General features: G+C 36.4%; 1 non-coding gene across 1 annotated transcript; it reads left to right on the plus strand.

The window, feature by feature from the left end:
* Positions 1-4,603: 4,603 nt before the first annotated feature.
* LOC120578810 (small nucleolar RNA R71) lies at positions 4,604-4,710 on the plus strand. Its single transcript, XR_005644619.1, has one exon. It is a non-coding gene; the product is annotated as a small nucleolar RNA R71 (small nucleolar RNA).
* Positions 4,711-23,899: the final 19,189 nt, after the last annotated feature.

Raw genomic sequence — 23,899 nt, forward strand, 5'->3', positions numbered from 1 at the left:
CGCTCTTTTATTGTCACTAGCTTGACAAAAATAAGGATAAAAATCCTTAAGGTGGGTCACTCAGAGTGAAATCAGCCACTACTTCATTTACTTCTCCGGTATTATAGATTTTAAGCCTTTGCCCATTAACCGTGAAGGATCCTGTTTCTTCAGAAAATATTTCAATCGCCCCATAAGGGTAGACTGTGCGAACTTGAAAAGGACCGGACCATCGTGACCTTAGTTTACCGGGGAAGAGCTTTAGCCTAGAATTAAAGAGTAGCACAAGGTCACCGCTTTTGAAGTGCTTCTTGACGATTTTCTTGTCATGCCAATTCTTAGTTCTTTCTTTATAAATGCGGGCATTCTCATAGGCATCTATCCTAAGTTCTTCTAGCTCGCTTAATTGAAGCTTTCTTTTTTCACCGGCTAAATTGGGGTCTAAGTTGAGGTTTCTAATTGCCCAATAGGCCTTATGCTCAAGCTCAACGGGAAGGTGACAAGATTTCCCATAGACAAGTTTAAAAGGAGTCATTCCAATGGGAGTTTTATAAGCCGTTCGAAAGGCCCAAAGGGCATCGTCAAGCTTACTTGACCAATCTTTCCTAGAGGTTGAAACAGTTTTTTCAAGGATAGCTTTGATTTGTCTATTTGAGACCTCCACTTGTCCGCTAGTTTGGGGGTGATAGGGTGTCACAATTTTGTGCCTCACTCCAAGTTTTTGCAAAAGTTTTTCAAAATGTCTTGAAATGAAGTGAGACCCTCCATCGCTTATCACAACCCTTGGCACTCTGAACCTAGGAAAGATGACTTTTTTAAACAGTTTTATAACAATTTGTGTATCATTAGTGGGGGAAGCAATGGCTTCAACCCATTTGGACACATAGTCAACTGCTACCAATATGTATTGATTCCCAAAAGAGGAGGGGAATGGTCCCATAAAGTCAATACCCCAAACATCAAAAATTTCGACTTCAAGGATGTTGTTCAAAGGCATTTCATTTCTTTTAGTAATACTACCGGTGCGTTGACATTTGTCACATTTAGAAATAAAGGAATGCACATCTTTGAAGAGTGATGGCCACCAGAAACCAGAATGAAGAATTTTGAAAGAAGTCTTTTGTGTACTGGCGTGGCCACCATAAGAAGAGGAGTGGCAATGAGTTAGAATACTACTTACCTCGTTTTCAGGAATGCATCTCCTGAAAATCCCATCTGAGCCTCTTCTGAAGAGGTAGGGCTCATCCCAATAGTAGTGCTTGAGATCATTGAAGAATTCTTCTTTTGTTGGTAGCTGAACTCAAGCGGTAGCACTCCTGCTGCAAGATAATTAACAAAATCTGCATACCAAGGTGCGTCAGTTTGTGCCAATAAGAAGAGTTGGTCATCCGGGAAGGAATCATCCAAGGGTAACTCATCCTCATTGGTCTCCCGAAGTCGGGACAAGTGGTCAGCGACAACATTTTCTACACCCTTTTTATCTTTTATTTCAAGGTCAAATTCTTGGAGGAGCAAAATCCATCGGATCAATCTCGGTTTGGCATCTTTTTTGTTTAGCAAGTATTTTATGGCTGAGTGATCTGTGTAAACAATGATTTTTGATCCCACCAAGTATTGCCGAAATTTGTCAATGGCGTAGACAACTGCTAGCAGTTCTTTTTCTGTTGTGGCATAATTTACCTGTGCCCCATCTAGGGTCTTACTGGCGTAGTATATGGCATGCATCTTTTTTTCCTTTCTCTGACCTAACACCGCCCTAACCGCATAGTCACTTGCGTCACACATTATTTCAAAGGGCAAACTCCAATCTGGTGGTTGTATGATTGGGGCAGTGATCAGTGCTTCTTTCAACCTGCAAAATGCCTGCAAACAAGCATTATCGAACACAAAGTCTGCGTCCTTAAGAAGGAGGCTTGTTAGTGGTTTAGTGATTGATGAAAAATCTTTAATGAAACGGCGGTAGAACCCTGCATGTCCTAGGAAACTTCTAATTTCTTTGACTGAGGTAGGAGCTAGCATTTTTTCAATAATTTCGATTTTTGCTTTATCTACCTCTATACCTCTGTCAGAGACCAAGTGTCCTAGGACAATTCCTTCTCTTACCATGAAGTGACATTTCTCCCAATTTAAGACTAGGTTCACCTGTTCACATCTTTCCAAAACTTTTTCAAGGTTAGTCAGACAATCATTAAAACTAGATCCATGCACAGAGAAATCATCCATAAAAACTTCCATTATTTTTTCAACAAAGTCAGAAAAAATAGACATCATGCATCTTTGAAAAGTAGCAGGGGCATTACAAAGACCAAAAGGCATCCTTCTATAGGCAAAGGTCCCAAAGGGGCATGTAAAAGTCGTCTTTTCTTGGTCATTAGGGTGAATGGGTATTTGGAAAAATCCGGAATAACCATCTAAGTAGCAAAAATGTGAATGCTTAGCTAACCTTTCTAACATTTGATCTATAAAAGGGAGAGGGAAGTGGCCTTTACGGGTTGCTTTATTAAGCTTCCTATAATCAATACACATTCTCCAACCGGTGACAGTCCTAGTGGCAATGGATTCATTTTTATCATTTTTAATAACTGTGAGACCACCCTTTTTAGGTACAACTTGCACGGGGCTAACCCATTTGGAATCAGAAATTGGATAAATAACACCTGCATCTAGGAGTTTTAAAACTTCTTTTTTCACAACTTCTTTCATATTAGGATTTAGCCTTCTTTGATGCTCAATGGAGGGTTTATAGTCTTCTTCAAGAAGTATCCTATGCATGCATAATGAAGGATTTATTCCTTTAATGTCGTCAATGGTGTACCCTATAGCTTTAGGATACTTCTTGAGGACATAAAGTAACTTTTCAATTTCTACTTCATCGAGGCTTGCATTTACAATAACAGGATAGGTAGAGTTAGGGCCCAAGAATTCATACCTTAGATTTGATGGGAGCGGTTTAAGCTCTACTTTTGGTGCCTCCTTGGGTAGAAGTGCTGGTTCTTCTTTTACTAACTCCTCCACACTTAGACCTTCCATTGGAGGAGTTCTATTCAACAGCTCTTCATAAGCTTTTGCCTCCCCTTCCAGTTTTGTACCTGCATTGTTTACCAAGCATACTTCCAAACCATCATGTGTAGATGATGCTAAAGAGCACTCTTTCACGCAATGGTCGATTATATCTATCATGCAACAAGAGTCCTTAATGGAAGGACTTTTCATTAGTTTGGCAAGTTCAAATTCAACAGTCTCTTTACCGACATTAAAAGCAAGCTTACCCTTTTTTACATCAATGATGGCTCCTGCGGTAGCAAGAAAAGGTCTTCCTAAAAGAATTGGTACTTGGTTGTCTTCCTCCATCTCCATTACAACAAAATCAGCGGGGATGTATACCTCTCCTACCTTAACGGGGACATCTTCTATGATTCCAGCTGGATACTTAACAGAACGGTCCGCTAGTTGTAGGGTCATCCTTCTCGATTTAAGTTCCCCTATTCCCAACCTCTCGTAAAGGGATAAAGGCATTAGGCTGACACTGGCTCCTAGATCACACATAGCTTTCTTCACTACTTCTGACCCTATGACACAAGGTATGGAAAAATTGCCTGGGTCTTTAAGCTTTGGTGGCAATTTATTTTGGATGATGGCACTGCATTCTTCCGTAAGGTTAACCGTCTCACCTTCCTCAATTTTTCTCTTTTTAGAAAGGATTTCTTTCAAAAATTTAGCATAGGTAGGCATTTGGGTTAAGACTTCGGTGAAAGGCACATCAATGTATATTTTGTTCATCATCTCTATGAACTTTTTAAATTGCTCATCTAGCTTAGATTTGGCAAACCTTTGTGGGAAAGGAATTTTCGGCTTAAAGGGAGGTGGTGTGTTTTCCTCAACTCGTGGTTCTTCTCTTTCTGCCCTAGTTTCCCTAGATGGTGGTTCGCAGATCTCTTTCTCACTGTCATTGGATTTGGCTCTCCTTACGGGGTCTTCGAGTGGCTTGCCACTCCTAAGTGTAACAGCATTCATTTTGTTGGGGTGGTCAACCTTATGAACTACTTGGGAGAGCTGAGTTTCAGAGGTTTTGTTGTGAGAGGAGATGGAGTCTATCTTTGTTGTGAGAGTAGCAAGAGAGTTGTTCAAAAGTCTAGTTTGGTCCTTAAGCTCTTGGAGCTGTTCGGATTGTTTAAGAAAATAGTTTTCCATTAAAAGTTCAATGTGAGATTTTTGAACAACTCTTTGGCCATTCTGAACAAAGTTTAACTGCTCAATACTACTTGGTTTGCAATCGATGCTAGAGTGACTAGATAGGCCACATGCTTCACATGGAGGTGAGAAGGTAGGTGTGATAACACAAGTACTCATGCGATCAAGTCTTTGAGATAATGCATTCACCCTGGTAGATAGATAGTCAGAGGAAGAGGTTTCGTCCATACCTGCCTCATTTTTAGAGGGTGAAGGATTGATGATTGCTTTTTCTTCCGTCCATTGAAAAAGATTTAGAGCCATGTCCTCAATTAAGGCGTAAGCTGTTGTGAAATCCTTGTTCATTAGGGCACCACCTGCAGCTGCATCAACAGTTAATTTAGTGTTAGATGTTAGACCGTTATAAAAGGTGTGGATGATTAACCATTTCTCCAAACCGTGGTGGGGACAACGTCTAAGTATTTCTTTAAAACGCTCCCACACATCGAAAAGAGATTCCCCGTTTTTTTGAGTAAATTGGTAAAGCTTTCCCCTAAGTTGGGCGGTCTTTGATGGGGGAAAGAAGCGGCAAAGGAATTCTCGTCTCAGTTGGTCCTATGAGGTGATGGAACCGGGCTTTAAAGAATTGAACCAATTGCTGGCCCTATCTTTTAGAGAAAAAGGAAAGAGATGTAGCCTAACGGCTTCTTGGTCGTTTTTGCAAGTTACACTAAGTCTCCAAAAGTTTGAGATATGTAAATTTGGATCTTCAGAGGGTGATCCAGAAAACTGGTTTTGTTGTACCAGAATTAGTAGCGCAGGTTTTATTTTGAAATTGCTACCTTCAACAGTTGGGTAAACTATAATAGTGCATGGCTCATCCGAAGAAGGGATCGAATACTCCTTAAGAGTGCGTTCCTCAGCCATGTTATCTATTATTTTTATGCTACCCAAGAAGTCAAGTGTAGGAAAAGAAAGAAAGAAGAGGGGGAGAGAGAAGAGTTCTAATCACAAAGAAAGATTTAATCAAATTAGTTTACTCCCCGGCAGCGGCGCCAAAAACTTGATGAGATAAAACCGCAAGTGCATGGTCTTACCGAAGTAGTATTAAAAGAGTATCGTTCCGACAGGGAGTAATTTAACTCAATTAACCTTTAGAGATGATTAGAAGAGAAGAGAATTGTAAGTTGGGGGTTTTCAAGCGTTTGAAAGATAATAATAATAAAAAGAGCCTTGGGATCATTAGTTTCATCTAAATAACAAGTCCTTCTCAAACCAAAACTATAAGCTTATAATGTTATGTTAGACCTAATTTCTCAAGACAGTTTCTCTTATGTTCCTCTAGCAACCAAGCCTATTTCGCTGACTTGATTACTATTAGATTTTGGTTCCTATAACAACCAAGCCTATTTCGCTGACTTGATTGTTATTAGTTCCCTTGAAGATCGAAACTATATGTCTCAAAGATTGCAAAGCCTATTTCGCTGACTTTGCAATCCTTGTCTGAATTCACTTGTTTGAATATCAAAGATCCACTTTCGTTTTATGAATTGATATTTGGAATAATGGATAAACAATTATCAAACCCTCCACTTTCGTTTCCACAGTTTGATAATGGTTGATCCATGTTAAGACGGTGAATTCAGATAAGAAATTAGGGTTACATAAGATTAAGGCTTAGAGCTTGGTTTGATTAGGATTATGTCATTTAGACTTATCCAACAATCCCAAGACAAGGAGAAGTCTACTCACTCATGTTCATCGTAGACATGGGGGAGAAGAGAGAAAACATAAAAGTAATGACAAGAAAATAAAGGAAAAGAAAAGAACTTTAATTAGAAAAGCAATTGTCACTTATTGAATTCCAAGTAAAGATGAATATTTGTGATGGATGGCTACTCTATTTATAGCATTCGATCGACTTAAAATCTAAGCTATTACATTTGGGCTAAAAATAGAGTAGCTTAAAATCTAAGCAAAAGTAGCAAAAGTGACTCTGGAGGGTGGCACGGCCGTGCCAAGGCTAGCACGGGCCGTGCCAAGCTTCTGACTTGTGGGAGACATATTTTTGTCTCTCAATCTTCATATTTTTGCATCCAATCAGCTCCAAGTCCCTTTCTTTTGCTCCAAGATTCAATCCATCGAATATTCTTTCCTGAAATATAATAAAATGCAATTTAAAGTAAACTATCCTAAAAAGGAAATAATACTAATATAAAATCAAATAAAATCTAAATAAAACTAAACTAAAAAGCATATTAAAATAGTCAATAAATGACTCATCATTACGTATCAGAGCAACCTAAGACTCAGTGAGGCATGGCCACTCACAACAGCACAACAGCAACCTACGCTCGATCACCTGCAAGTTACTCATACGAAGAGCAACGTTTCCAAACAGAATGGGTGAGATTTCACAAAACAATAATATTAAACAATATAATTCAACAATCATAATTAACATCATAAATCTTCAACATAAGCATCTTAAAACATCATAGCATCATAGATAATAATATATCAAGTAATCACTTCATTAAAGCATCATAAATCTCATAACATCTTAACATCATTCATCATTGACTCGACTATGCGACTATGCAACTTAGACCTCTTATATGCATGTGGTACCAATTCAGGGCATGAGCCCCCAACATTATTTTAGTATTAATATACTTCCAGGGCATGAGCCCCCATCGTTATTTTGAGCTAATGCTCCATCGTGGTGAGTACAAAGCTCTAGGGCATGAGCCCCCAACAAATGTATGCTAATGTATGGACTCAATCTCTTAAAACATCTTAATCATCATCTCATATATATCCAATAATTTGGAGGCTTAACATCATCTTAATCATCTTATATCGACTCATGCAACTTGGTTGAATAACAATAGCAACATAGGCAGATTACAACAACAATCATGATAATTATACCAATTCAATTCATCAACATCTTATGTATACAATTAATCTTCAAGTAATGCATAAACATTATAATACATCATTTTCAACACAAACATCTCATATCAGCTTCACAGATTGCAGTTAACTTCTTATATAGGTCTCATTACTACCTAAGGGTCCATCCCAAATCAATTCAAGCAACACAGATCACAACATTCTCACTTGCACTCAGTTCAGGAAGTGCTCGCGAGGCGAGAGCATCTGCTCGCCACGGCGAGTACAAACCAGAATCCCAACTAAAACTGTTCTAAGCTAAACTAGGTTCAATCTCATTCTAAGTTATCATTTAATCTTTAATAAACATCTTTAGGCACTCAAAAGCATCTAAGGTTCAACTCAAAAGTCAAAAATACAGAATTCAACATGTTCTCTGGTCATGCTCGCTACGGCGAGTAAGGCTGTTCGTTGTGGCGAGCTACGACTTGTAACTCGCGAGGCGAAGGGAAATGGCTCGCATGGCGAGCGATGAACTTCATCACTCGCGAGGCGAGGATCATCGTTCGCGAGGGCGAGTGATTAATATAGGTTCGGGCAGAATGCAGTTTTTCACGAAAATTCAACAACTCACATGGTTTAAAGCCTAATTTCGATTCCAGAATTCATCATATTCATAATCTAAGGTCAAAGGACGTTTTAAGCATCAATCTAACAACCTAACATCATTGGATCATCAAAATCACCTATTAACCCTAATTTCATAAACTTTTTAATTCAATCCTAACTTGTTAATTTGATCATCAGAATTACATGGATTAATACTACTGAATCATTAGTCTCACCCTTACCTTAGTTTATGAAATCGCAGCTTTCTACCTTGACTTCTCCCTTCTATGGCTTTTTCTCCCTTTTCTCCAAAAATAGTCGTACGTACAAAGTGTTTCTAAAAACTAGGTTTTCTCTTTTTATATCTCGTCCTAAAATCTTACTTATCTCACTTTCTCCCCCAACACTCTCTAAAATCTCAAAACAGCCCCTAACTAAATATTTTATTTTATTTTCAAATCTTATTTTATTAAACAACAAAATAAGTCTCAAAACCTCATAAAAATCGTCACATCACATAACTCATCCAAATCATTTGAATTGTCATAAATCATCATAAATCACACATATATTATATAAATATAATATAACTCGTCTTGACTCGATTTAATAATTAATTAATAAAAAGTGGGCGTTACAAATTACATCACTAGAATGTGTAACGCCCGTTTTAATTAATTAATTATTTTGTTGAGTTTAGAATATATTTATATAATTTATGTGATTTATGTGATTTAATGAGGGGTTGTGACTTATTTTATTGTTTAATAAAATAAATATTGAGTTGAGGGGTTGTTTTGAGATTTTAGAGAGTTTTGTGGTAAAAAGAGGAATAAGATAGAATAGATGGGAAGAGATATAAATAGATGAGGGTTAGGTTTAGAAAAGTTTTAAGGTACGATCTTTTTGGAGAAAATGGAGAACAAGAGGAGAGAAGACCAAGAGAGCTGCGATTTAGATTTTGCTAAGGTAAGGGTGAGACTAGCATTTAATTCTATTAAGTTTGTAATTCCGATGATTAAATTTAACAAGTGTAGGATTGATTTTAGAGAATTTGAGAATTAGGTTAAAGTGATGAATTGATGATTAATTGATGAAAAACTGTTAGATTGATGTAGAAACTGTTTGCAGACCTTAGACAATCCATAGGATGATATCTGGAATCAATGTTAAGCTTAAAACCATGCCTTTAGGTGGATTTTTGTTAAAACTGCAATTCTGCCCGAGCCAACATTCATCGTTCGCCTCCCATGTGATGATCCTCGCCATAGCGAGTGATGATCTTCATCGGTCGCCTCGCGAGCAAGTTTCATCTGCCTCGCGAGTTGCACCTTGCAGCTCGCCATAGCGAGCAGTTCACTCGCCATATCGAGTGTGACCAGTGAGGAACCTGATTTGTGATTTCACTTGTTAAGTCGAACTTTAGATGATTTTGAGTGCCTGAATACGTATAATAATGATTAGGAAAGTTTTTAGATTGAGATTGAACCTGGAATAGTTTAAAAATGGGATTTTTAGGTGAAAAAGGTCAAGTTCCCGAGAGCACCTAATTTTAGTTCGCCAAGGCGAGTAGCCTTCTTCCTGAACTCGCCATAGTGAGTAGAGTGGCTCGCCTCGCGAGCTGCCCAGTTCTAGGGTTTTGCGATCTTTGTCGCACGAGATATTATGAGTTAATCCTTGGGGTAGGAATGGAGGTTGAATATGATATTAATGATGATCTGTGAAGCTGTATAATATGATTTTAATGTTGATATTAATGTGATATAATTGTATACGCATTACATGAATTATATATGATGATTGAGATGTTGTTAATTTGCATTTGATATTTTTATATCATGAGCTGTTTTATGTACTGTCTATGTTGCTGTTTGTTTATTAACTAAGCTGCATGAGTCGGTCTAAGATGAAAGATGTTGTTCCAAATTATTGGATTTATATAAGAGGTCGATGTTTCTAAGATGTTAAGTTGTTGATTCCATGCATACTCATTCATTGTTGGGGGCTTGATGCCCTGGAGCCTTTGCTCACCACGTTGGAGGCTTGATGCCCTGGAGCTTTAGCTCAATTATATTGAGGGCTTAATGCCCTGGATTGGTACCACATGCATGAATAAGAGGTCTAAGTTTCATAGTCGAGTTGAAGTTGCATTGTCGAGTCAAGTTGTTAAGTTGTGATTCTATTCATGAGTTGTTAATTAAGTGTTATATGATTATAATATTAGCAATGATGAGATTATGATGTTGCTATGTTGTAAAATATAATTGTTGAATTATATGCTTAATATTATTGTTTTGTGAAATCTCACCCCTTCAGCTTGGAAATGTTGCTCTTCGTATGAATAACTTGCAGGTGATCGAGAATAAGTAGTTGTTGATTGCTGTCGTGAGTGGATATCTCTCACTGTGTCTTTAGCTGCTCTGATACGTAACGGGATGGAAATTTTTGTGGCTATTTTCTATTCCTTACGTATTTGATTATGAGTTTATATGATTAAGTTGTTAAATGAATTTTTATGAGATGTTTTGATGAGGCCTTCATGCCAAGACTATTTATGTTGTTGAATTAAATCCGCTGCGAAGTATTGAATTAATATGTTGATGATTTTTGAAAGGATAATTAGTTAATTATTCCATTTATGATTTTTAAGAAGTGTAGCATTCCGTTTATGTGTTGAATACTCTGATAATTGTTATGAAATTTTTATGTTGGGAAAACGGGTTGTTACAGAATGTTCCACAAGCAAAGGGTTTTGTGGTAAAACCAAATAGAGTAGCTTAGAATCTAAGCAAAAGCAGCAAAAGGCTGTCTAGGAGGTGGCACGGCCGTGCCAACCTTAGCACGGGCCGTGCCAAGCTTCTGACTTGAGGGAGATATATTTTTGTCTCCGAATCTTCGTATTTTCGCACCGAATCAGCTCCAAAACCCCTTTCTTTTGATCCAAGACTCAATCCATCAAATATTCATTCCTGAAATATAATAAAATACAATTGAAGTAAAATAGCTCAAAAAGGGAATAATATTAAAATAAAATAAACTTAAATCTACTTAAAACGAAACTAAATATTAAACTAAAACATCTAATTATTGACTCATCATCAGGCAATTGTTGTAGTTGGAATGCACCATACCCTAACTAATGACGATCTTCTTGGGTAATCAAACTTTTGATGATATCTTCAGTTGATCTCAACAACGTCACCCGCATATTGATCCACTGGAACATGTTGTGCTCCCAAAACATGCTCGTCACGTTTTCCTCGTTCGTTAATTCAACCCAACTGAATGATACTCTCCCCTCGTCGAGCGTTGAACGTTTATATCGAACGTGTTCCACCCTCCTTGTGTCTCTGGGGTTGACTCCTTGGTTGAATTCATTCAGTTGATCCTTGAGACCTCTTAACGTTACATCAAGGCACCGAACCTTCAACCTCTGAGGTTCTCCGCCGTTGAATTTTGCGTGAACGTCGATCCACCTGGCCATTGCTTCAAATCTACACAATAAGAAATTAAAAACAATCAATGAAAAACTCATTCAAACAATTCATCAAACACTTGGAGTGCAAATTATACATAAACCCTAGAACTCATAACTACAACATTAACATGCAAACATCCAAACACAATTAAGCAAGATAAATCATTTGCATTTAACATTGTATCATATCTTGCAAAAAAAATCAAAATTTAAACAAACCCTATTCTAAAAAAATTCTTTAAAACTCAAAACTACAACATAAACATGCAAATATCTAAACATTTATGCAACACAAGTCATTTACATGTAAACATTGTATGATTTCTTGCCAAAAACACCAAAATTTAAACAAACTCTAAATCTAAAAAAATTCTAATTTAAGAGAAAAAATCTAACATAAACATAAAAGGTTAATGGTGTTTGATCATGAAAATTTACTTGTTATTGGAGTGTTGTTTGATTTAAACTTGAAGGAATTTCGGATTTGGGTGATTTGAGAGTTTTTTGAGATTTTAGATGAGAAATGAGGAAATGAGGTGTTCTGCCTTGTTTAAGCCAACACGTAGCGTGAGTTAACTAACGTTGCGCTAGTAACTCATGCAGCGTTAGTTAAGTGGCGCAAAGATTAACACTTGCGCTAGTTAACTAGAGCAGGAGCATTTTCAGAATGTCTGCAGGGCGCGAACGTTTTGTGCTGGGTGAAGAGTAGAATTCAACATTTTATACTTACATTTTTATTTGAATTTTCGATGTTAATTGGATGAAAAGATTATTGTTCAGGACATTTAAATCTTCTATAGATTGCATGTATACTTTTTAATGATCATGGATTTGAAATTTTAAAAAACCATTAACTTCCTTTGCTTTACTTATTTCATTGCTATCATGTTTAAATAACATTTCTTCTAGGTTTACTATTTGTCTCATTCTTTTTTGTTGAAGGGGATTAAACAATTACTTGTTTAAAATTTAGATATTTACCATTAGTTTGTGCAAAAAAACATATATTTACCATTAGCAAAAAATCACCGTAAATTCTAACCACACAAACTGATTTCGTGAAGTTATGTGATTTGATCCCAAGGATCAAAAAAATGCTAGTTCTAAATTTTAAGAAGAAAAATATCATACCAAGAACATTATAGTAGGATATATCCAATACAAATAGCACCCATCAAAGTGAATTAAAATCTTGACCCACATCCACGTTAACAATGAACGTGTCCCTTTCTCTCCTTTTCTCACCTACATTTTGGTGTCAATACGGAAAACGCAATAACGTGATAGTGTCAGCAAAAGAAACGGAGTGAAGGCGAATGATAGAGCTGACACTTCCAAACACAACACGTTCTCAAAGACAGAAAACTCTTTTCGCATTTGGCCCCTCACCCCAACACCCACCCCTTATTTCCTTCAAACATACATACACACTGTACTGTTCTAACATATTAAGTATTGACATGCATCAGAAATAATACTGACACACAAAAACTACCCTCTCCCTTCAAAAATTAAAATTCATTTCTCCCAACATATAAGCTGATTTATAATATGAGGAGTGTTTATGCTTCATAACTAACAATTTAAGACTCGTTTCAATAATATGTTGTTATAGTCTTTGTTGTGACAAAAATCAAGACTCGTTTCAATAGCACCTAGGGACGGATCCAGACATTTGGTGCATGTGGGGCTAAAATCTGGTTAAGTTGCTAACACTTGCACTTGCTACCGACAAAACCAAAGTCATATGTTGCACTTATTTGTTTCTACAAGTTTTACACAAGGTTGTTGACTTGTTGGTCTTATTATTAACATATCGTGTTTTATTTATAAGGGGTAATAATTATTTTGCGCTCAGAATGTGTAAGGAGTAATCATAATAGTCCCACAATATATCAAAATTTTAAAATAGTCCTTGATTATGCACTTTACTTGTCAAAATGGTCTCTAACATTAAAATAATTTGTTAATATTATCATATTAGTCTTTTAATATACTTACTTGTTGTCACTTCAGAGCTATTTGCACTAACAAAGTGCAAAATCAAAGACTATTTTAAAATTGTAATACATCAAGAAATTATTGTAACTACTTGTTACATATTCAACGACCAAAATAACAATTACCCTAATTATAATACAAAAAATTAGGGAAATTGGATGTGGGGCTTTCACCCCACATAGCCTCTTAATACATCTGCCCTTGACATCACCTTCAACTTGATACTTTATAATAGAAAAACCAAAACTATTTTCTTTAATTTAAGTGAAAAGTATCAAAATATTTTTATCGGTTGAGAAAGAGATTATTAAATTTAATCTTTAGCCTTAGGCTTTGTTTGCGAGTTTGGAGGGGAAGGGTGGAGAATGCTTGGGAAAAAAGGAATGAGCAAGTGGAAGAAATAGAGGAAAATTGAAGGGGAGGGTTTTTGAGGATTAACTTTTCTACCTAATACTATGCCCTCCTCATTCGGGGAACTAAAAAATTATATTGGGGGGGGTGGGGAGGGTTTGGGGTGTGTATGAATTCTTCAAATTTAATTTATGTTGTTATATTATTTTAAAATTAAAAATATAGTAATCATATGCATAAATTTATCATTCTCTAAAAAACTACTCTTTTAAAAATATTGAAAGATTTCACCATTTTCCGTCACATTTTTCACCCTTCAAAGCCTTTCGTTCCCCTACCTTCAAACTTGCAAACAAAGCCTAAGTGTAAGCTATACGTTAATGAAACTTGGAATAACTAATATTGGTGTTTTCATTCTCTAAAAAAAAAATATTGGTGTTTTCATTGAATAATTTTTTTTTCTAACTCTATGTAATTAGGAACTAAATGATATCTGGTAGTTGTCATTATTTATTTGCATGTCTTATGCCATTTTGATCCGCTATGATATTAACCATTGATGGTCATGTTGGTGGATTCTTGTAGTTTTTTTGGTTTGGTTGTTGTTTACTCCGGCGACTAACACCTTCTTCTTGTCAACGGTGGTCGCTTTTCTACTATCTGGGTTGTGTTTCCGCTTCAAACCGGCGTCACTGCCCTGTTTTTGTTGTTGGGTTTCGCCTTCCGCTAGATTGGTGTTTGTGTTGTCGTCTGTTTCATGGTGAGGCGGTAGGTCAGAGTAGTTATGTCTCTATCGTTGGTTTGTTGGTGTTCACCGTGCCTGCTTCTTCGGAATGTTATGGTGTTGCTGCTTTTCTTGGAGACTTTCAGCTTTGATATCTTGCTCTTGTTCCTTCTGGACCTGTTGCAGTGGTGGTGGTGGTGATGTGCGGTGGTACTGATTCAGTTATGGTGGTGGTGGTGATGCGTGGTGATAGTGGTGATGTGTAGGGGTGGTGGTGGTTTTTGATGTGTGATGGTGGTTATGATATGTGGCGTGGGGTGGTTTGGATGGGTGGTCGTGAATTATTTTGGGCTCGGATTTGGAGACGGAATGCTTTACAAATGGGGGCTTTTGAAGGGGGAGGTTGGTGTCTCTTAGGTGAGGAGGTGGGTGTCTTTTGTGGTGTTTGTAGTGGGTGACTTCTTTTGGAGGCCGCCTCTGTTATTCAGGTCCATATTCGTTGTCGTTAGCTCTTGTTTGAATTTTGGGTTGTTCGAGTGTTTAGGGTGTTTTGAGGGTGTGTGCCCTTCAAGCTGAACATTTTTTCTTTTTTGATTGTTGTTTGCTCCATTGCAAAGCTTGTCGCCCGTCTTACTTTTTATGTGCTGGATTCTGGTGGGCTGGTTACTTTTGCTTCGAGATCGGGAGTTGGCGTCTAGATGCAATCTTGTTTGGATGGTTACGGTGTTTCTCTGGTGGACCGGGGGTAAGGGGTGCCCTTCTGATTTGGTCCTGAAGTCTGGTGGACCGATCGCTTTTGATTCGAGATCGGAAGTCAGATCTTTGTTTCAAGTTTTTGGTTTTGGGCTTTTTTGGTGTTTTTTCGGTGGACCAGAGGTTGAGAGGTCGTGGAAGTTGTTTGACCTTTAGAATAATGGTTCAGCTTTGGTGATGAGGACGGGTGTGTTTCTTTTAGAGGGGGGTTATGTGGGGATGAGTAGTGGTGATAGGTGGTTTGAATATCGTTTTTTCATAAGTTGTTTTCGTAAAGGAGTCTGTTTTAGGTGGTGATGTTTATTTTTGGTGGGTGTTGTCCTCATGGGTGTTGAAGGTAGGGTTTGGCTAGGTGTTGTGTGTAGGGGTGTCTATTATGGTGTTTATTTTTTAGTGTTCTGCCTATATACGACGCATTTAGTTTATATTCTTTGAATCATCGATATCTATTCGTCTTGAGTAGAGATCTAGTTGTTAAATAAAATTTGTTGTTTAAAAAAATCATCGAGTCAGCAACAAAACATCAAATAAGTGTATCTATAGGGATTGAACTCTGGTTTTTTTTTTAAGAAGAGTCATATTATCAGATCTTCCAGCACCATGTTGGTTCGACTAAATAAATTTGAATAAAATATCCCAATATTAAATTAAAACAGCCATTTGAAAGTTGTTTCATTGATTTTTATTTATCAAGACAATGTTTCATTCTTATTTTCTTAATAATTTGAGAAATAAAAGTACGTTGGTGTCCACCGATATGAGTGCAAGACACTAGATTTTTTTTCCACATTTGGTGACTCAAAAATATAAATCAAATTCATCCAATTTGATCATATTTAATATTTTAATTCTCAAAATACCCTTTTTTTAAAATAAGCTCTCATGGAAATTAAATTGAGCATTGTAATTTGAACAACTCTTTTAGTACAACTTTTGTGACAATTTTGTTATTCTTTCTTTCCATTGGTCAATAATAATGGAGAGAGAAAAATGAAGAGTTAGAATAAGAAGATAATGTGAGTACGAGAGAGAAAGTTGTACAAAAGTTGAATAAAAATAGTTGTACATATATCATTTCTCAATTAAATGAAAGAGTTTTAATACCTCAAGTAAACTATGTCACTATTCTCGTGAGCTTAGCTCAGTTAATATGAACAATGCATAGTATATGTAAGGTTTGAAATTCAAACCCCGAAAAAAAAAAAAAAAAACTTTGTTACTCAGTTTGAGCCATCAAATAACTTCTGGTCCTTTAAAAAAAAAAAAAAAAACCTGGACAACTCGGTCTCTTTATGAATCACCCACACAAAAAAGACAATTAAGTTCTTAACAATAATTAAAAATGAACAATTTTGTGTGGGAAAGAAAATTTGGAGAAAGAATGTTCAGGAATTTTACAAATTTACGTAGAACTCATAATTCACTTTCATATCATGTTACAGTTAAATCTTGATACAGCTTATAATTGAGAGAAAAATAAAATGGAAAATAATATCGATTATATGAAAGTCGTTACTTCAAGTAGTATATGAAGGTTTATATAGGCAATTAGCCCAACTAACTAATTTGAGTAACATTATAACAAACTCTTATATTTTTAAAGTAATGATATTTGTATAATTATTTTGTGACAATTTTCTCTATTATATTTAAATTATGTTTTTATCTTTTATCTATATTGTTTTGGTTTCCGTATCAATGCTGATTTTTCTTTGTAAATTTATATGGTTGTTACAAAATTTGTCACATAAACGATTGTTCAAATAACACACATCATATTTTTAATAGTCCCGCACAAGATGAAAGGTGTTTACAACACTTCCAACTTGTGAAATACAAAAATTAAATGCCAAAAAACATAAAAAAAATATATATATATAAAATGCGTAAATACAACAACTGAAAAAAAATGCTTAATTGGTTTTTTTTTATGAAAATAAACTAAAATGTCAAGTAGGCTATGAAGAATGAATTTTGAATGCTTATCTAAAATCTAGAATGCCGTCCCCGTGAGCTTAGTTCAGTTGGCAAAGACATGCATTGTTATATGCATGGATCGTGGTTCGAATCTCAGACACTCCACTTGACTACTTGACAAAAAAAAAAAATTAATCTAGAATGCCAATTAAGCTAAAGTGGATGAAAAAATATCTTCAATGTTTGTGTTCTTGAGGAAGATAATCATTTGTGAGAAGTTGAAGCTTGATCAATTATTTTGTGTTGACCTAAATCTTGATTTTCTTGAAGCATGGCTAATTCTTTTCGTGTTGATGTTGAAACTCTTGTCATGCGGTGTTTCTTTATACGAAATCTAAGCCTCAAATTCTTTTTCAAAGATGTCCCATTCTAGATAATAAAAAAAAATCCTATTCCCAACATCTTGATTTCAAAACAGAAATGACGTTGGAACCTCAAGACTCGAAAGGAGCAAGTCACAGATAAAGGTTGAAAATGTGCATGATAATGGTATTGCAAACAACAATGCAAATGCACAAGACCTTGCAGCAGTGGAACATGTAATTAAGCTTATGCAAGAATACAAATTTGAATTGACTACCCATCTAGTGGAGATTGAATTGGATTGAGTGTGAGTGATGAACAAGGGAATGAGAACATTGATAAAGAAAATTTGGAAAAAGAATACGAATTCAACTAGAAGCTTGAAAGAAAATCTCAAGAATTCAATAGAATAGATTGAAGAAATTTCAATAGAAACTTTTTCAAAATAAAATAGAATAGATTGAAGAAATTTCAATAGAAACTTTTTCAAGATAATTTGGAGAAAGAATGTTTGAGGAATTTTATTCTCTACCGTACCATATTACAATTTACTCTAATATCATATTACAATTTATTCATAATTGAGATAGAAGTATAGATAATTGAAATGAAAAATATTACTATTGATTATGGGAAAGTTGTTACATCAAATAAGTATATTAATTAAAATTTATATAATCAATTAGAAAAACTCCTTACTAATCTAACTATTAACTAACGTTTAGCTAATTTTTATATCTTTAATAAGAAATAATCTTATCAAGACGACAACGCTAAATGTAGACATGTCGTCTAATTTCTTCTGCAAGACATGAATCTCATTGGTGATTAACCATCATTTTGAATTATGGGATAAATATTTGGGATAAAGCAATGATACTTAAGTTCAAAATATAGATGTTATTTTTTTTTTAGACAAAATTGTTATTTTCGCCCCTTAACTATTTAATTAGTATGGTTTTGGTTCCATAATTAAAATTTGTTTCGTTTTGATATTTTAAGTTTATCTCTGTTACACATTTTGGTCATTTCCATTAGTTTTATTAAAAGAAAAATGTTATTATCTTCTTCCTTCTGCTTCCCTCATCTTCTTCGTCAAAACCTTCATCATCGTCATCAAATAAATCCAGAAAACAATAATTTCCAGCAACAACAACAAACAATAACAAAAAAAATATCCAGCAACAACAACAAACAATAACAACAACCCAACACTAACAACTAATAACAAAGAAAAAAAACCAAAAAAAAAAAAGTAAACAATAAATTCTCTCGTTCCTCTCATCTCATCCCTCTCAAATTTCAAACCCTAGATCCATTCATCACTCTTCTCTTTTCAAACCCAAAATCGAAAAAGAATCCAACAAAGAACAAACATAGAATTTCAGATCCACTCTTCACTCAACCGAAAAACAATTTCAGATAAACCCTAACGTTTTTTTTAATAAAACTAACGGAAAACACTAAAATGTGTAAAAGAGATAAACTTAAAATACCAAAATGAAACAAATTTTAATTATGCTAATTAAATAGTTAAAGGACAAAAATAGCAATTTAGCTTATTTTTTACTCCCTATCTCTCATTTTTTTATATGGCCAGAGACCGATGACATAAAAAAGGAACGGAAAACGGTCCAAAAGTTGAAATGTCTTGCAGATTCCAATCTATGTCAGGTACTTATATATATTATTAAAAAAAAGGAAAAATAAATACAAAAAAAGAACTGGGGGACATAAACCTAACCCAATCAATTCACACAAAGTGTATTCCAACCCAATCGGGTGATACAATGAAATAAAAAGAACACCGGTGAATGTCTAACATGTGGTGTATGGACAAACCGTCAACACGGAATGGATCCAAAAACCAACAGCTCCTTGCGAAAGCAACAAGCATAATGTCTCTTTCGAGCCAAGCAGTCCAACATCAGGTAGACTGATGAGGATTATGAAACCTCCCCCAAGTTATACAAAGAAACTTCGTGAAGGTGAGAGATTCATCCGCCAACACGGATACATAACCGCACGCCTACAACCCACTATGTTGCGACAGAAAGCTTTCACGGTCATTTCTAGCCAAATCCAATAGAAAGAAACTCAAAACCAATTGAAGGCCGGATCGAGGGATGGTCAATCAAGGGTATGAGTACCACGAGCACCGCCAACATGGTAACACCCGCATCCCATTTGCAACAACAGCGGACAACAAGTTCATTACCATTTCTAGCCTATAACCCCTGTTATGAAGAATCCATGATCCTGGAGGACCAGTACCACAAGTTTTCCGTTCTGGAAGTGAATCAGATCGCCGACACAATAACATATTCACCAACCAAAGACTCAATGCAATAAGAACATCAAGTTTACGCATCCATTTATAGCCAATCAATCTGAATCATCCGTCATAGGAACTGTTAATGTAACACCCCGTTATCCTAAAGCAATTAAATATTAAATAATACATCAGAGTATATCCCAAACGGGCATGTCACACTACTTTTCAAAATTTCTTAAATAGAATATAAAACTATTTAATAAACAACAAACTTTAAAAGTTTCACCAAAACCTTGCAGCGGAATATTTTCAACATTAAATAACAACAACATTCAACATTTAATTCTCCACTAAATAATCCTGGCATAAAAGCCTCATCAAAATAATTCAACAATCAACAAAAAGGGCTACATCAGCATGTTCCAAAAATGTGATACATAAGGAATGAAAAATAAATAAAGTAATCTCATCCGGTACGTATCAGAGCCCTAGACATTGAGCCACCACCTACTACTCAGGATCACCTACAAGTTACCCATAGGAAGGGCAACATTTTCAAGCAGAAGGGGTGAGATTCACAACAATAAATATAGATATAAAATTCATCAATTGAATCTAACACCCTAACATAATAATAGTTATTCAATATAAATATATATTTCATAATCAACACATCAACAATTAATGGTAATTCCAACCAACAACAATGACTCATGCAACTACATGACAACACCGCTAAGACTCCTCGACAATGCGACAATGCACATGCATGTGGTACCAATTTACAAGGCAGAAGCCCTCACCGAGTTTTGAATGGTTAACACATTCATCAGGGCATAAGGCCTCACCAATTTGAACAATTAAAGTGTTCCAGGACATGAGTCCGCCTGCTTTGAACGACAAGGCGTTCCAGGGCAAGAGCCCTCCCGCTTTATATGCTTATGCAATGGACTTCACATGTGTATATCTACATACAACTTAACAATGCATATATATATATATATATATATATATGACTTACAACTCCCCACAATTCAACAACATGTATGATTTAATTAATGTAAACATACATCACAGTCATCAATAGATCATCATAATCAATCCAACAATCCAGAAAAATACACAATTAATCATAATTGTGCTCAGACATCAAGATCATTCAATATCATTCAATTAAACAACAATCAACATTCAGAACTGGGCAACTCGCCTCGCGAGTACATCTACTCGCTATGGCGAACTCAGGAAATGGGTTACTCGCCGTGGCGAACTCAAGGCGAATGAGAAAAAGGGTGCTCTCGGGAGTTTTGACATTTTTCTCACTAAATCTTCATTTTTAAGCTCCCTATTCATCTTTTTAATCTAAAAATTGTCCCAGTCCTCTCTAAAATCATCTAGGCACTCAAAACTAGGCATGGCAACAAAACCCATACCTGTGGTTATCTGCCCGAACCAAACCCAATTTGATGGGTTTTCCCCGTTTTGACTGGGTTTGGGTATGGGTATGGGTTTTCCCCGATCTCGAAACACGGGTATGGGATGGGTAACGGGTATATAGGTACCCACCCCGAACCCATACCCAAACCCGTCCCAAATGTAAAAAACTACTTTATGTGGATATGTTATGTTATTTTGTTTGATAATTGTCATCTTAATAAAAACTACCATTGATATTTAAAGGATCAACTAAATAATTTTGTCTAACAAATGTGAAAGTGAGCTTATTGTTGGATAATGTATTACAACGTTGCTCTCGGGGATGCAAAAAAACTTATATTTTTTATTGAAAAAATTATTCAATCCGGGGACGGTGATGGGGCAGGGATACCCGAACCCGTCGAGGACGGGGATGGGATTCAATTTCTCATCCCCGTTGGGTATGGGTAGGGTAACGGGTAAGTATATGAGAATCGGGTATGGGGACGGGGAAGGTAAAACTCGTCCCCACCCCGCCCCATTGCCATGCCTACTCAAAACTATCCATCTTACATCTTATAACAACAATCTAAAAATCATGATTCTCACTCACTAACTCGCCATGGCGAGTGGTTCTGCTCATGAGGTGGGCTATGAAGATTGCTCACTCGCGAGGCGAGACAAGCTACTCGCCGGGGCGAGTGATGAATGTCAGCACGGGCAGAATGCAGGTTTTTCCCCAAAATCACAATTTTCTCAATTTCACTCCCCAAATCAGTTTACAGATATAAAACTAAATGTTGTATGCAACTAGAACCTATTTCTAACATCAAAACAGTAATCTCTACACTCAAAAACTCAAAAACTCAATAATTCATCATAAACCCAAAATCCCCAATTTCTACCATAAACTTGTTAAACCAAAATCAGAATTCAATATCTATACTACTGAAGCAAACCTCACCCTTACCTTAATTCTGATGAACAAATGCACAACAATCTGGTTCACTCTGCTCTACTTGGCTCTTCTCCCTTTTCTCCCAAAACTTGTCTGTTTCACGTAAAACTGCTTCTGACTTCTCTTTTCCTAACTCCCCAATACTTAACTCCCCTTTATTTCATTTAACTCCCCTTAATTCTATTAATTCCTAATTAACTCCCCAACCTCCAAAATAATAATAATTCTCACATAATTCTAATTAATATTAAAATAAACCATATAATAAAATATAACACACCACGTAATCAACAATAATTATTTAAAATCATATAAAAGACTCTAAATAAATCAAAAATAAATAAAACAACGACTAGGGCGTTACAACTCTCCCCAACTTAGAGAATTTCGTCCTCGAAATATTACCTCAAGCAAACAACTCAGGATAAGACTCCCGCATCTTACTCTCCAGCTCCCAAGTCAAACTTTCACTGGTTACTCCACCCCAAGCAACCTTCACTAGAGGTATATCGTTGCCTCTTAACTTCTTCACCTCACGGTCTTCGATTCTCAACGGTAAGGTCTCAACTGTAAGGTTGTCTTTAACCTGCACATCATCTCTCGGAATAACATGCGAAGGATCCGCTACATACTTCCGAAGTTGCGACACATGAAACACATCATGCAAATTCGAAAGATGTGGTGGCAAACCCACTCTATATGCCACTGTTCCAACCCTCTCAGATATCTGATACGGACCAATGAACTTTGGAGTCAACTTCTTAGACTTCAACGCACGTCCTACACCCGTCATAGGAGTAACTCTCAGAAACAAATGATCTCCCTCTTGAAACTCAAGGGCCTTCCTACGCTTGTCATGGTAACTCTTTTGTCGACTGCGACGCTTTCATTTTTTCTCTTATCATCTTGACCTTTTCCGTAGTTTGATGAACCAAATCCGGTCCCAACACAACACTTTCTCCCGACTCAAACCAGCATAAAGGACTCCTGCACCTCCGACCATACAAAGCTTCGAACGGTGCCATACCAATACTCGAATGGTAACTGTTGTTGTACGTGAACTCTATCAACGGTAGGTGACTATCCCAAGCTCCACCTTGCTCAAGTACACACACTCTCAGCAAATCCTCTAATGATTGGATCGTCCTCTCCGACTAACCATCTGTCTGCGGATGATAAGCCGAACTCAACCTCAACTTAGAACCCAATGCATCTTGCAAACTCTTCCAAAATCTAGAAGTGAACCTCGGATCTCTATCCGACACAATACTCGACGGAACTCCATGTAACTTCACAATATTATGAATATAAATCTCCGCCAACTGAGCTACCGAATAACTAATATTGATCGGAATAAAGTGCGCCGACTTTGTCAACCTATCGACAACAACCCAAATGGCATCATGCCCTCTCGGAGTGTTCGGTAAACTCGTCACAAAATCCATGGAAATGCTGTCCCACTTCCACTTTGGCACATCTAATGGTGTCAACAACCCTGCAGGCTTCTGATGTTCAACCTTAGACTTCTGACAAGTCAAACATGCATAGACAAACTGAGCAACATCACGTTTCAATCCAGACCACCAAAACAGCTTCTTCAAATCGTGATACATCTTTGTAGCTCCCGGATGAATACTTAAGCTACTCTTGTGACTTTCCTCTAAAATCAACTTTTTCAAATCATCATTATCAGGAATGCAAATTCTTCCTCTGAACCTCAACACACCCTGATCATCAACCTTGAAGTCACTATCTTCAGTTTCATTACCAGCAACCATCAAATCAACAAACTTGACATCAACTTGTTGTGCCTCTCTGATACTGTTCAAGAAATCACTATTAATCTTCAACATACCCAACTGTACACTCTGGGGTGATAACTCACAGACAAGACTCAAGTCCCTAAACTGCTCTAGCAACTCAAATTATTTTACCATCATAGCAGACATGTGCAACGTCTTCCTGCTCAAGGCATCTGCAACCACATTAACTTTACCAGGATGGTAA

The sequence above is a fragment of the Medicago truncatula genome, chromosome 2, assembly GCF_003473485.1.
Source record: "Medicago truncatula cultivar Jemalong A17 chromosome 2, MtrunA17r5.0-ANR, whole genome shotgun sequence".
Lineage (NCBI taxonomy): Eukaryota > Viridiplantae > Streptophyta > Magnoliopsida > Fabales > Fabaceae > Medicago > Medicago truncatula.